Here is a 12,920-nt window from a genome sequence, read left to right as displayed (position 1 = left end):
GCCAGCCATGCCAGGTCCCCCCATCCCCCGCCCGTACCAGCAGCCAGCAGCCTTCAAACTACTGAAGACCTGGCAACCAAAATAGACAAAGGCCCAGCCACACCTACCAGGATGCCAACAGCAGTAAGCCCACCATAGAAGAAGGGCCCACACAGCCCACAAGCCCACACGGAGGGCACTCCCTAGAGCAGATATGGGGAGCAGAAGGGAGTACACTCTGGGCACCACAGGACATCTTCTACATAAGGCAACTTCTCCAAGATCAGGAAGTATAACCAACCTACCAAATACACAGAAATAAAGACAGAGAATTAGGAAAAATGAGAAAACAAAGGAATATCTTTCAAATGAAGGAATAAGATAAAACCCCAGAAAAAGAACTATGATAAAGAATTCAAGGAAATGGGAGTTCCTGTCGTGGTGCAGTGGTTAACGAATCCGACTAGGAACCATGAGGTTGTGGGTTCGGTCCCTGCCCTTGCTCAGTGGGTTAACGATCTGGCGTTGCCATGAGCTGTGGTGTAGGTTGCAGACGCGGCTCGGATCCCACGTTGCTGTGGCTCTGGCGTAGACCGGTGGCTAGAGCTCCGATTCGACCCCTAGCCTGGGAAGCTCCATATGCCGCGGGAGCGGCCCAAAGAAATAGCAAAAAGACAAAAAAAAAAAAAGAATTCAAGGAAATGATCATAAAAATGCTCAGAGAACTCAGGAGAAGAATATATGAACATGGTGAGAAGTTAGAGCTTCCTAATGAAGAATTAGAAAATATAAAGAACCAGAGTTGAAAGCAACAACAGAAAAAACAGAAAGAAAAAATGGAATCGGCAGTAGATTAGATGATATAGAAGAAAGTGAGGACAGCTTAAGAGACTTCTGAAATAACATCAAGTTCACTGACTTTTTATTATAGGAGTCCCAGAAGGAGAAGAGAGAGAGAAAAGGTCAGAGAACATACTTTAAGACATAATAGATGAAAACTTCCCTAACCTGGGAAAGGAAACAGACATCCAGAACCCCCAGAACCAAGGAATCACATTAGGTCCCGAAGAAGATCGACCCAAAAAGAACCATACCAAGACATACGGAAATAAAATGGCAAAACTGCCATTTGCAACAATGGATGGACCTAGAGCATATTTTGCTATGTGAAATAAGTCAAACAGGAAGACAGATACTGTATGATTTTATTTATATGTGGAATCTAAAAAACAAAACAGGAGTTCCCTTGTGGCATGGCATGGGTTAAGGATCCAGCATGGTCACTGCAGCATCTTGGGTCACTGCTGCAGTGTGAGTTTGATCCCTGGTCCAGGAACTTCCACATGCCATGGGCATGGCCAAAACAAAACAAACAAAAACCAATTAAAAAATAAAAATAAATAAAAAACAACTGAACAAACACAACAAAAGAGAGTGGCAGATACAGAGAACTAATATATGGTTGCCAGAGGGAGGGTGATGGGAGAAAGAGAAAAACAGCTGAGGTAGTCTAAGAGGTACAAACTTCCAGTTACAAAATAAATGAGTCATGGTATGACATGTACAGTGTGGGGACTACAGTTAATAATTATTTAATATTTTTGTATGGTGACAGACAGTAACTAGACTTGTTGTGGTGATCATTTTGAAGTGTACAGAAATACCAAATCACTATGTTGTGTACCAGGAACTAATACAGTATTATAGGCCAATTATACTTCAAAAGCAAACAAACTCATAGAGAAAAAGATCAGATTTGTTACCAGAGGCAAGGGGTAGTAGGGGAGGAACTGGATGAAGGCAGCAAAAGGAACAAACACCCAGCTATAAGATAAATAAGTACTAGGGATGTAATGCACAACGTAGTAAATATATTAAACTGCTGTATGTTGTATATGAAAATTGTTCAGAGAATAAATCCTAAGAGTTCTCAGCACAAGGAAAAAAAATGTTCTCTATTTCTTTAATTTGTATCCATGTGAGGTAATGGATGTTCACTAAACTTACTGTGGTAATCACTTTACGATGTATGTAAGCCAAATCAGTATGCTCAGCGCCTTAAATGTAAACAGTGCTGTATGTAAGATTTATCTCAATAAAACTGGAAAAGGAAGTAAATTAAAATAAAAAGGATGAGACCTAAATATAAAATGCACTATTATAAAACTTCTTGAAGAAACTATAAAATAAAATCTATCTAACCATGGCTTTGGTGATGGATTTTTAATTTAACACCAATAGCATAAGACATGAAAGAAAAAAAATTGACAAGCTGGATCTTATTAAAATTAAAAATATCTGCTCTGCTGGAGTTCCTGTGGTGGTACAGCAGTTAACAAATCTGACTAGCTTCCATGAGGACGCAGGTTCGAGCCATGGCCTTGCTCAGTGGGTTAAGGATCCAACATTGCCGTGAGCTGTGGTGTAGGTCGCAGACATGGCTTGGATTCTGCATTGCTGTGGTTGTGGTGCAGGCTGGCAGCTATAGCTCTGATTTAACCCCTAGCCTGGGAACCTCCATATGCTGTGGGTGCGGCCCTTAAAAAAAAAAAAAAAAAAATCTGCTCTGAAAAAGACACTTAAGAAAATGTCACAGACTGGGAGACGATATTTGCAAAACACATGTCTGATAAATGACTTGCATCCAAAAAGAATTCTCTCTTTTTTTTTTTTTTTTTGGCTTTTTAGGGCCGCACCTGTGGCATATGAAGGTTCCCAGGCTAGGGGTTGAATGGGAGCTATAGCCACTGGTCTATACCACAGCCCCAGCAATGTTAGATCCAAGCCAAGACTGTGACCTACACCACAGCTCACACCAATGTCGGATCCTTACCCCACTGAATGAGGTCAGGGATTGAACCTGTGTCCTAATGAATGCTAGTCAAATTGGTTTCTACTGAGCCACAAAGGAAACTCCATAAAAAGAATTCTTAAAATTCAATAGTTAGGAGTTCCCCTGTAGCAGGTTAAGGATCTAGAGTTGTCACAGTGGCTCAGGTTGCTGTTGTGGCAAGAGTTCAATTGTCTTGGAAACTTCTGCATGCTGCAGGTGCAGTCAAAAAAAATTTTTTTTTTTTAATTTCAGTTAGATAACAAGCTATCCAACTTTAAAAATGGGCAAAAATTCTGAACAGATACCTTTCCAAAGTTAGAAAGTTACCAGATAAGAATATGATAAAATGTTCAACATAATGTGTCTTCAGAGAACAAGAGATTAAAACAATGGATACAGGAGTTCCCTTCTCAGCTCAGTGGTTAACGAAACCAACTAGGATCCATGAGGATGCATGATCCATGATCCCTGGCCTAGCACAGTGGGCTAAGGATCCGGTGTTGCCGTGAGCTGTGGTATAGGTCATAGACATGCTCAGATCGTGCGTTGCTATGGCTGTGGTGTAGGCTGGCAGCTATAGCTCTGATTCAACCCCTAGCCTGGGAACCTCCATATGCTGTGGGTTAGGCCCTAAAAAGCAAATAATAACAGTAATAATAAAACAATAGATACAATCTCATATTTATAACAATGGCCGAAATCCAAAAAACTGACAAATGCTGCAAGGATGCCAAACAGCAGGAACTTTGATTTATTGCTGATGGGAATGCAACATGGTACAGCCACTTTGGAAGGCATCTGAACAGTGTTACCTATGAGCTAGTAATCATAATAGTAGGTATTTAGCCAACTGATTTAAAGATTTATGTCCACACAAGAACTTAGATATAAATGCTTATAGCAGCTTTATTCGTAACTGCCAAAATGTGAAAGCATCCAAGACGTCCTTCAGTAAATGAATGGATAAGTAAAGTCTGCTACATCCATGTAATGGAATATTATTCAGTGATACATAGAAATACACTATCAAAAAAAGTAATGTACTATCAAGCCACAAAAAAGATGGATAAATCTTAAATGGGTATTGCTAAGTGAGAGAAGCCAGGCTAAAAAATCTACATACTGTACAATTCCAATTTTGTGACATTCTGGAAAGGGTAAAACCACAGAGACAATAAACATATCACTGACTGCCAGTGCTTTTGGGGGTAGGGGAGGACTGAACAGGTGAAGCACAGTGAGTTCTTTAAGGGGATGAAGTTTTTTTTTTTTTTTATATAATACTAAAACAGTGAATACAAAACATTAAGCATTTGTCAGGATCCATACAACTTCATAACACAAAGAATAAACCTCAATGAATGTATATTTTAAAAAATACTGAGAAGGTTGGGGGAATCTCAGATGGAATGCAGAATGTGGGGGGGGGATATAAATGTATTATGATTGTATAAAACAACTATACTGAAGAGGGTGGAGGAAAAAAGTTCTACCTTTGGAAATGAGTGGAAACACAAGCATTGCACTCTAGTTAGTTTTACTGTTTTATTGTTTCTTTGGGGAGTTCCCATCATGGTGCAGTGGAAACGAACCCAACTAGGAACCATGAGGCCATGGGTTCCATCCCTAGCCTCACTCAGTAGGTTAAGGATCTGGCATTGCCATGAGCTGTGGTGTAGGCTGGCAGCTACCACGGTGATTCGACCCCTAGCCTGGGAACCTCCATATGCCATGGGTGCAGCCCAAAAAAGCAAAAAAAAATAAAAGTATGGGGGTATGGGTTAATTCTGAAACCATTATATATGTATGCCATAATTGAAATTAAATAAATAGATGGCTAATGGTGGGAGTGAGGTTTCCCACTCCTGGAGGGAAAGGTTACAGATAAGCAAGGGGAAGAAGCTAGAATTATCCACGTGGAATATATGTTTGAGATAGTATACAAATTCATGCTTAGCTTAAAATGTACACGGATGGTTACACATCTGCACTAATTTTTTGATTTGAAATATTTATAGATTTTACCATAAACGTGTATCTCTTGCTTCATCAGCTGAGAGGGTCAAAAAGCAAAAAGCACACTAAATGCCCTGATCTTGGTTTCTGCAGCAAAAGGATCCAAGGCTCCTTGGAGAAATGGCTTATTCTAAGACTAAGACAGGAAATACACAAGACAAGCATGGAGTATCTTGTAATTCCAGAAAGTAAGGAAGTGCACATGCACACACACAATCAAAGGGGTTTGTCAAAATCTACCTCCCATTCAGTCTTCTTAGGAAGCTACTAGAAGATGTACTCTGCTAACCTGAAGGAGACACCAAGGAAGAAAGAAGACCTGACATTCTGAAAACAGGCCATTCAACATAGGGAAGAGATAACTGGAATTCACAGATGATTATGAAAGGGCACTCCAGGAAGATAGCTGTCCGAGAGGCCTAGAGAGCAACCCATCAAGATGGAGGCAAGGTGTCAGACAATTACAGGAAAGATGGTACAAAATAAATAATTTTCTGATGACTGTGAATCTACCAAAAGGAGATTTACACACCTTGTCTGAAAGGATGTTAACAAATTACGTAAAAGATATAAATGATATATGAAAGAACAAAGATATAAACTATAGGAAAAACACAAAATTATATAAGAAAGGAAGTATCATCACAATATACTACCTGGCTCAGCTGTATACAATATTTACCTAAATCATGCAAACACTAAATGATTTAACTAAAAATTAACATAATTAACTTGCAAATATAAAGGAGGGGATAAATGTAGTATTTAAAGGCAGACATTGGTGTAACAAACCTAAATTCCATCTTCTATAATAGGAAAATTGGTAAATAGTGTCTAAAACTGTGGTAGGATGGGAGCAGGGAGGAAAGATAGCTATATAAATAAGCATGTTATTAAAAACTTAGAGGGGGAAAAAAAGTTGAACAGTCCTTGACTGAGGAGCAGCCTTCCTCAATAAGGGTTCTGTGAGAGAATTAAGTCTTAATGCACTAAAGCATCCACTTCTATGTAATGAATAAAAATCCCTCCTTTGCATCTAAAATGTTACTGCAGTTAGTCCTTGAACAATGGGACTGGGATGCTTACTCTTCATGAAGTTATGTATAACTTATAGTCGGCCCTCCCTATCCACAGTTCCTCAGTATCTGAGGTTCCGCTGTATCCATGGATTCAATTAAGCAGGATCGTGTAGTATTGCAATATTTATTTACTATTGGAAAAAAAAGACTACATATAAGTGGACCTGCAGTTCAAACGTGTGTTGTTCAAGGGTCAAGTATAGTTATAAATCGCCCTTGGGTGAGTTGAGAAGATAGTTACTCATATTATTTCCTGGGTTTATGATTTTGATGAAGAACACTTAGAAAACAGAAAAGCTGCTTTTGTAGAGTGGGATTCTGGGGAGAAAAAGATGAGGGAAAAGCACTAGTGTTTTTCATCATAAGCGTTGTAGTATTACTTGACTCTTTAAATTACGTACAGGTACCCCTTTGATAAACATAAACATAATGTCGAAAACTGAGAGTTCCCTGGGGGCCTAGTAGTTAAGGATCTGGCACTGTCACTGCTATGGCTTGGGTCACTACTGTGGCAATGGTTCAATCCCTGGCCTGGGAACTTAGGCATGCTGCAGGGATGGTCAAAAAGAAACAAACAAAAATAGCAGAAAGTAATAAAGGAACTCAATATCAAACATATTTTTAAAAAAATAAAGCATAGGAGTTCCCATCGTGGCACAGTGGAAATGAATCTGACTAGGAACCATGAGGTTTCAGGTTTGATCCCTGGCCTTGCTCAGTGGGTTAAGGATCTGGCATTGCTGTGAGCTGTGGTGTAGGTCGCAGACGTGGCTCGGATCTGACGTTGTTGTGCCTGTGGTGTAGGTCAGCAGCTACAGCTCCGAATAGACCCCTAGCCTGGGAACCTCCAAATGCCGCTGGTGCGGCCCTAAAAGGACAAAAGACAAATAAATAAATAAATAAATAAATAAATAAATAAATAAATAAATAAATAAAGCATAGAACTAAAAGGTATAGAAACAGTTCATTAGAAAAAGCCAGATGGAATTTATTAAATAACATCTACTGACAAAGTATTTCTATCTAAATAGCAATATACTACTAAGCATTATGTTATCTGAGGCACTGAAAAGACACCAAAAAAAAACAGTAAGATAATTAAATAATAAATCAATCTAACAATTTCTAAAAGGTATAACACTGAAACCTTTCGAAATGAAATCTTATTAAGCTGCACATACTTTCCATTTCAATCAACCAAGATTTACTTACAGTGCTAGTAATCTATCCTGTACAGAAGACACAAAAGAAATACAAGATATACTCTCTATTCTAAAGAAGTTTATTTATGTGTGCCACTTCCATAGAAAAATATCCAATATATAATGTTAAAAGACAAAAACAGCAAATTGTAAAACTTCATTCATAGTACATAGTACAAACCTAATGAGCCACAACAGGAATTCCTGGACCCATTTTTATAATAAGTTCTAAAAACATATATACAGTATTAGCAAACATATACATAGTATTAGCAAGACACAGAAAAAAATAGAGGCGCAAACACCAAACTATTAATAACGTTGTCTGAGATTATGTAAGCTTTTCACATCTATATTTTATTTCCTTATAGTATTTTTTATTATTTTTTATTTTTTTTGCCTTTTCCAGGGCCACACACGTGGCACATGGAGGTTCCCAGGCTAGGGGTCTAATCGGAGCTGTAGCCGCCAGCCTACACCACAGCCATAGCCACTCGGGATCCGAGCCGCGTCTGCAACCTACACCACAGCTCACGGCAATGCGGGATCCCTAACCCACCGAGCAAGGCCAGGGATCAAACCCCCAACCTCATGGTTCCTAGTCGGACTCGTTAACCACTAAGCCATGACGGAAACTCCTTTATAGTATTTTTTAAACAAAAAAATACTACTTTTATAATCAGAAAAAAAGACAATTTTTTTCTTTTCCTCCTAAAAATGATAATTGGGCACATAATATGAACAGGCAGCTAGTAAGATTATGAAAAAACATTCAATGTACAATCTGCACTATCAAAGTAACACAAATTATTTATTTCTTTATTTTAAGGCCACATCTATAGTTATGGACATTCTGGGGCCAGGGACTGAATCTGAGCCACAGCTGTGACCTGACCTACATCAGATCCTTTAACCCCTGTGCTGGGCCCGGCCCCCAGGGATCAAACCCCCACCTCCACAACAATCCAAACTGCTGCAGTCAGATTCTTAACCCACTGTGCCACAGCAGGAACTCCCAAAGAAATGCAAATTAGAACACATACCTTACTAAGTCTGAATATATTTTTTTTTTGTCTTTTTCTCCTTTTAGGGCCAAACCTGCGGCATGTGGAGGTTCCCAGGCTAGGGGTCTAATCAGAGCTGTAGCTGCCGGCCTACACCACAGCTCACAGCAACACCGGATCCTTAACCCACCGAGAGAGGCCAGGGATCGAACCCTCCACCTCGTGGTTCCTAGTTGGATTCGTTTCCGCTGTGCCATGACGGGAACTCCCTGAATATAATCTTTTTAATAAGAAAAGTCTTCAGGAGTTCCCGTCGTGACGCAGTGGCTAACGAATCTGACTAGGAACCATGAGATTGCGGGTTCGGTCCCTGCCCTTGCTCAGTGGGTTAAGGATCCAGCGTTGCCGTGAGCTGTGGTGTAGGTTGCAGACGCGGCTCGGATCCCGCGTTGCTGTGGCTCTGGCGTAGGCCGGCGGCTACAGCTCCGATTTGACCCCTAGCCTGGGAATCTCCATATGCCTCAGAAGCGGCCCAAGAAATAGCAAAAAGACAAAAAAAAAGAAAGAAAGAAAAGTCTTCAAAAAAATAATAAAAGTCCTCAATGTTTGTAAGCATCTGATATAAAGAGCATCTCAGATACTGCTGATAGAAGTAAACTGGTATCCTCTCTCAGGGGAACAATGTAACAGTATCTATCAATAGATTCAAAAAGATTCCTAACATTTGATCTAACAGTTCTCCTTAGACATTCAATTTAAAAATTCAAAACTGAAAATATACAAAGGTATTTCACCGAGTTATCAATTGAAAGAATCTAAATACCAGCATTACAACACAGAAAATCATGGAGGCATCACAAGCCATGTTTATGTCTATTAAAACTTTTTTTTTTGTCTTTGCTATTTCTTGGGCTGCTCCCGCGGCATATGGAGGTTCCCAGGCTAGGGGTCAAATTGGAGCCGTAGCCACCAGCCTACGCCAGAGCCACAGTAATGTGGGATCTGAGCCGCGTCTGCAACCTACACCACAGCTCACGGCAACGCCGGATCGTTAACCCACTGAGCAAGGGCAGGGACCGAACCCGCAACCTCATGGTTCCTAGTCGGATTCGTTAACCACTGCACCACGACGGGAACTCCATAAAACTTTTTTTTTTTAAAGAACAAACTCTATGACCTAGCAATTCTACTTCTAGAGAAACACTAGCACTTACATACAAGAACAACACATCACAAAGGATTTTCAATGTTACAACGTTTCAAATAGTGAAAACTGCAAAGAACCTAACAGCTCATCCAAGCAAGAATGGTTAAATCAGCTTTCTGAAACTGTGGTCTGAGGACCCCTAAAAGAATCCAAGAGCTTTTGGAAGAGTGAGGTCCTTCCTGTACGAAATATTTATCTGTACAAGAATGGATTTTCTTTTCTTTTTTTTTTTCCCCCTTCTTCTTAGGCTGCACCTCTGGCACATGGAAGTTCCCAGGCTAGGGGCTGAATCAGAGGTGCAGCTGCAGGCCTACACCACAGCCACACCAGATCCAAGCCACATCTGCGAACTACACTGCAGAGCGCGGCAACACCAGACCCTTATCCTACTTGAGGGAGACCAGAGATAGAACCCCTACTCTCAAGGACACAATGTCAACTTCCTAACTCAGTGAGCCCTAACGGGAACTCCTGGATTTTCTTAATACTTCAGCCTAAACAAAGAAGCAAAGGAGACTGAAGGGAAAAGCAAATATGAGAATCTGTTTCCTATAAAGCCAGGCATTAAAGTCATCTCAAAAATATGAAAAACTGTTTTCACTAAATTTTTAAAAGATAATAGTTACTTTAAACAATATTATTTAATTCAATATATAATATAATGGACTTATTATTTTTTAAATAAGTACAAATTTTTAATTATCTGAGTTTTAATTTCTAAAATAGCATATACACTGCATTAGAAAACAGAATATCTTTCAGTCCTCAAAAACTTTTAAGTGTATAAAGGGGATCCTAAGACCCACTGGATTAAATAAACTGTGATACCATCATATTATGTAACATTGTAATTGGGGATGATAATTAAATAGGAATTTAGTTTTGTCTGTAGTGTAACATTTTGTTTGTTTGTTTTTGCTTTTTAGGGCCACACACCTGGGGCATACGGAAGACCCCAGGCTAGGGGTCAAATCAGAGCTACAGCTGCCGGCCTACACCACAGCAGCAAAGGATCTGAGATGAGCCTGTGACCTACACCACAGCTCAGGGCAACACCGGATCCCAGTCCCACTGAACAAGTCCAGGAATGGAACCTGAATTCTTATGAATACGGATTCTTTTCCACTACACCACAGAGGAACTCCTCTGTAGTGTTAACTGTTTTGAAAGATATTTTGCTCATATATCACTTGTGTAATAAAAAATCATAAAGTTATGTTTATGAAGTTTTCAAAAAACAGGGGAATGCTTAAAAATAAAATTTTTTCTTTGCTTTTTAGGGCAGCACCCTAGGCACATGGAGGTTCCCAGGCTAGTGGTTGAATAGGAGCTACAGCTGAAGCCTAAGCCACGGCAAGGGATCCAAGCTGCTTCTGCAAGTTACACCGGAGCGCACAGCAACGCCCAGTCCTTTAACCGAGTGATCTGGGCTAGGGATTGAACCCCTGACTTCATGGATACTAGTCCAGTTTGTTTCCGCTGAGCCATACGGGGAACACCTTAAAATATAATTTTAAGCAAAAAAACAGGCAACCTAACTGTCTATAAAATCTCATCATCTTAACTAAGAAAATGCCATGGGAAGACTGAGAGGTAAAAAGTCAAAATTAACTGGTGCTGAATATCTTTAAAGTGGAGTTACAGTTGATTATTTTTCCTTATTCTTTATTCCATTTAAGTTTTGGACAATAGTGTCCAGGGGAGAAAAGGGGGACGAAATGAGGTGAAAATTATCAAACAACTCAAATTTTGCCAATTCAAAAGCTCAAAATAATAAAGATCCTCAAACCACCTATTTTGTTAAGTGAAAAATACTGTTATCAAATTTATGAGCTGGTTTCCATACAATCAAATTAACAAGAACACCCTCAAGTCTGAATATGCAATCACGGTAGTACAAATAAGTTAAAAGTTAGGTCATCTTTTACAATTTTTCAAACGTATCAAAGATACTGGAAAGGAACACTACCGCGTCCTTCTGGTCAAAAACGGTAAGACAATGCGATGGTGCGGGGAATGGGCTTTGCGAAAGCACAGGCGCCGATGACAGATTCGTCTGCCGGTGCCGAGACCTTTCAGCGCAGGGGCTACCAGCCCCTCCAGCAGACGCAGCCCCTTCTCCAGCCGGGATGGCAGCCCTGGGGGCGCTTCACCCAGCACCAGCCGAGAGCGGGGGTCGCCCTCTCCCCAGCGCCGTGCACTCTGGGAGGCCCAGGTGGGCGGGACCCGGCAAAGAACCGCCGTGATTGCCATCCTGGCCTGGTCCGCATCTCCCGGCTTTAACGAGCGGCAGCCAGGTTTGAGAGTCTTTTTTCCCGGCCAGCCCAGGGGGCTTGGGAAAGGGATGAATCGGGGGCCCAGGCTTGGCCCCTAGAGGAACAGGAGGGCCAGCCCCGGCGCCCAGGGCAGAGAGACCAGCGGCCACCCTGCTTTCTCTGTGAGGGCAGCAGGGGCGAAGAGAGGCCAAGACGCCTGTTGCAGGGGGCACTTACCTCCCCACACCCCGGCGGAGCTCTCTGACGACTGGACGCGACACCGCGCAGAGGAATGAAGAGCGACGCCGGCCGGGAGTGCAGGGAGCGCGGAACGTCGGCTCAAGGTTTGTTTCCACCACCCTCCCTCACCCGCAACTGGGGGAGAGCCGATAGCGCAGGCGCAGAGGAAGCTTTCCTTTGACTCACACGCCCCCTCGGTCCGCGTCCGCGGCCTCCCTACTCGCGAGGCGCCTGCGCGCTGCGATGCGGGATCTAAATCCCTGGGCGCTGGGCTGCTTACCGGAAATGCCTGAGGCGGTTCTGGGGTGAGGGGCACGACGGAGGATCTTCTGTAATCCTCGACTCGGTTTCCCACTAGAGGCCCCGGGGCAGGGATCCAGAAGCGACCAGTGTCGGTGGCCTGCTTCCTGTGCCCTTCGCTGACCTAGACACAGCTTCCCCGCCCCCAGCCTCCGCGTTCACAGGGCCGGCGCAGAGCTCGGGCAGCTCGGGCCTGTACCGGACACACCCGGCCTGTTCTCCGCGCTGCTGTCCTCCCGGAAAACCTTTTTTTTTTTTGCTTCATACTGGTTTTGCAACCAGCTCCCCCTCCGCCCCGGCAGCAAAAAATGCTCCTAACCCACTGCAGTGCCTCAGGCCCTCCAGCTGATTGGCCATTCCCAAGGGCTCAGTCTTTCCTTCTGGTTGTTTTAGTTCTGCTTTTCTGGCAGTGGCCAGAAAACAGCTGCCTTCCTGTCTGAAAACAAAAGCTAATTAATCTGGAGAAGCAAATGTCAATCATGTGATGCATATTTGTGCTTGTGTTTTACTATTTTCACCAGAAGTTTCCTATAAATTTAAATGGAAGAAGAGACATCTGTCTGGGGCCAGGGTGTCATTACAGACTGGGGAAAAGAATCCACCACTTACCGAAAGATTTTAACCAGCTCAGAATTCATACTGGTCTTTAAAAATGTCAGAGTTGTAGTATCTCAAGAGTATCGCAGTCAGATGTAATTTGAATCAGTGTTCAAATCCCAAATCTTGAACTTGGACAAATATAGTTTGTGATCTTTCAAAGATATTTTATCTTGATTTTCCTCAGCGCTGAAATAGTGTGGTTTTG

At 41.9% G+C, this 12,920-nt stretch overlaps 1 protein-coding gene across 2 annotated transcripts in view; it reads right to left on the bottom strand.

The window, feature by feature from the left end:
• ZFYVE16 (zinc finger FYVE-type containing 16) overlaps window positions 1-12,370 on the bottom strand; it is a 62,336-nt gene extending 49,966 nt beyond the window's left edge. The window contains exon 1 of one of the 2 annotated variants that reach the window (XM_047778192.1): window positions 12,096-12,370. The gene's annotated coding sequence lies outside the window, so the exon portion shown is untranslated. Of the gene's footprint in view, window positions 1-11,812; window positions 11,975-12,095 lie in introns of those variants that run through there. The other variant, XM_047778191.1, reaches the window with a different exon arrangement.
• Between the last annotated feature and the right edge of the window lie 550 nt (window positions 12,371-12,920).

The sequence above is a fragment of the Phacochoerus africanus genome, chromosome 4 (genome assembly GCF_016906955.1).
Source record: "Phacochoerus africanus isolate WHEZ1 chromosome 4, ROS_Pafr_v1, whole genome shotgun sequence".
Taxonomy (NCBI): domain Eukaryota; kingdom Metazoa; phylum Chordata; class Mammalia; order Artiodactyla; family Suidae; genus Phacochoerus; species Phacochoerus africanus.
Note: the sequence above shows the minus strand (reverse complement) of the source record. Positions and strands in the feature narration are given on the sequence as shown.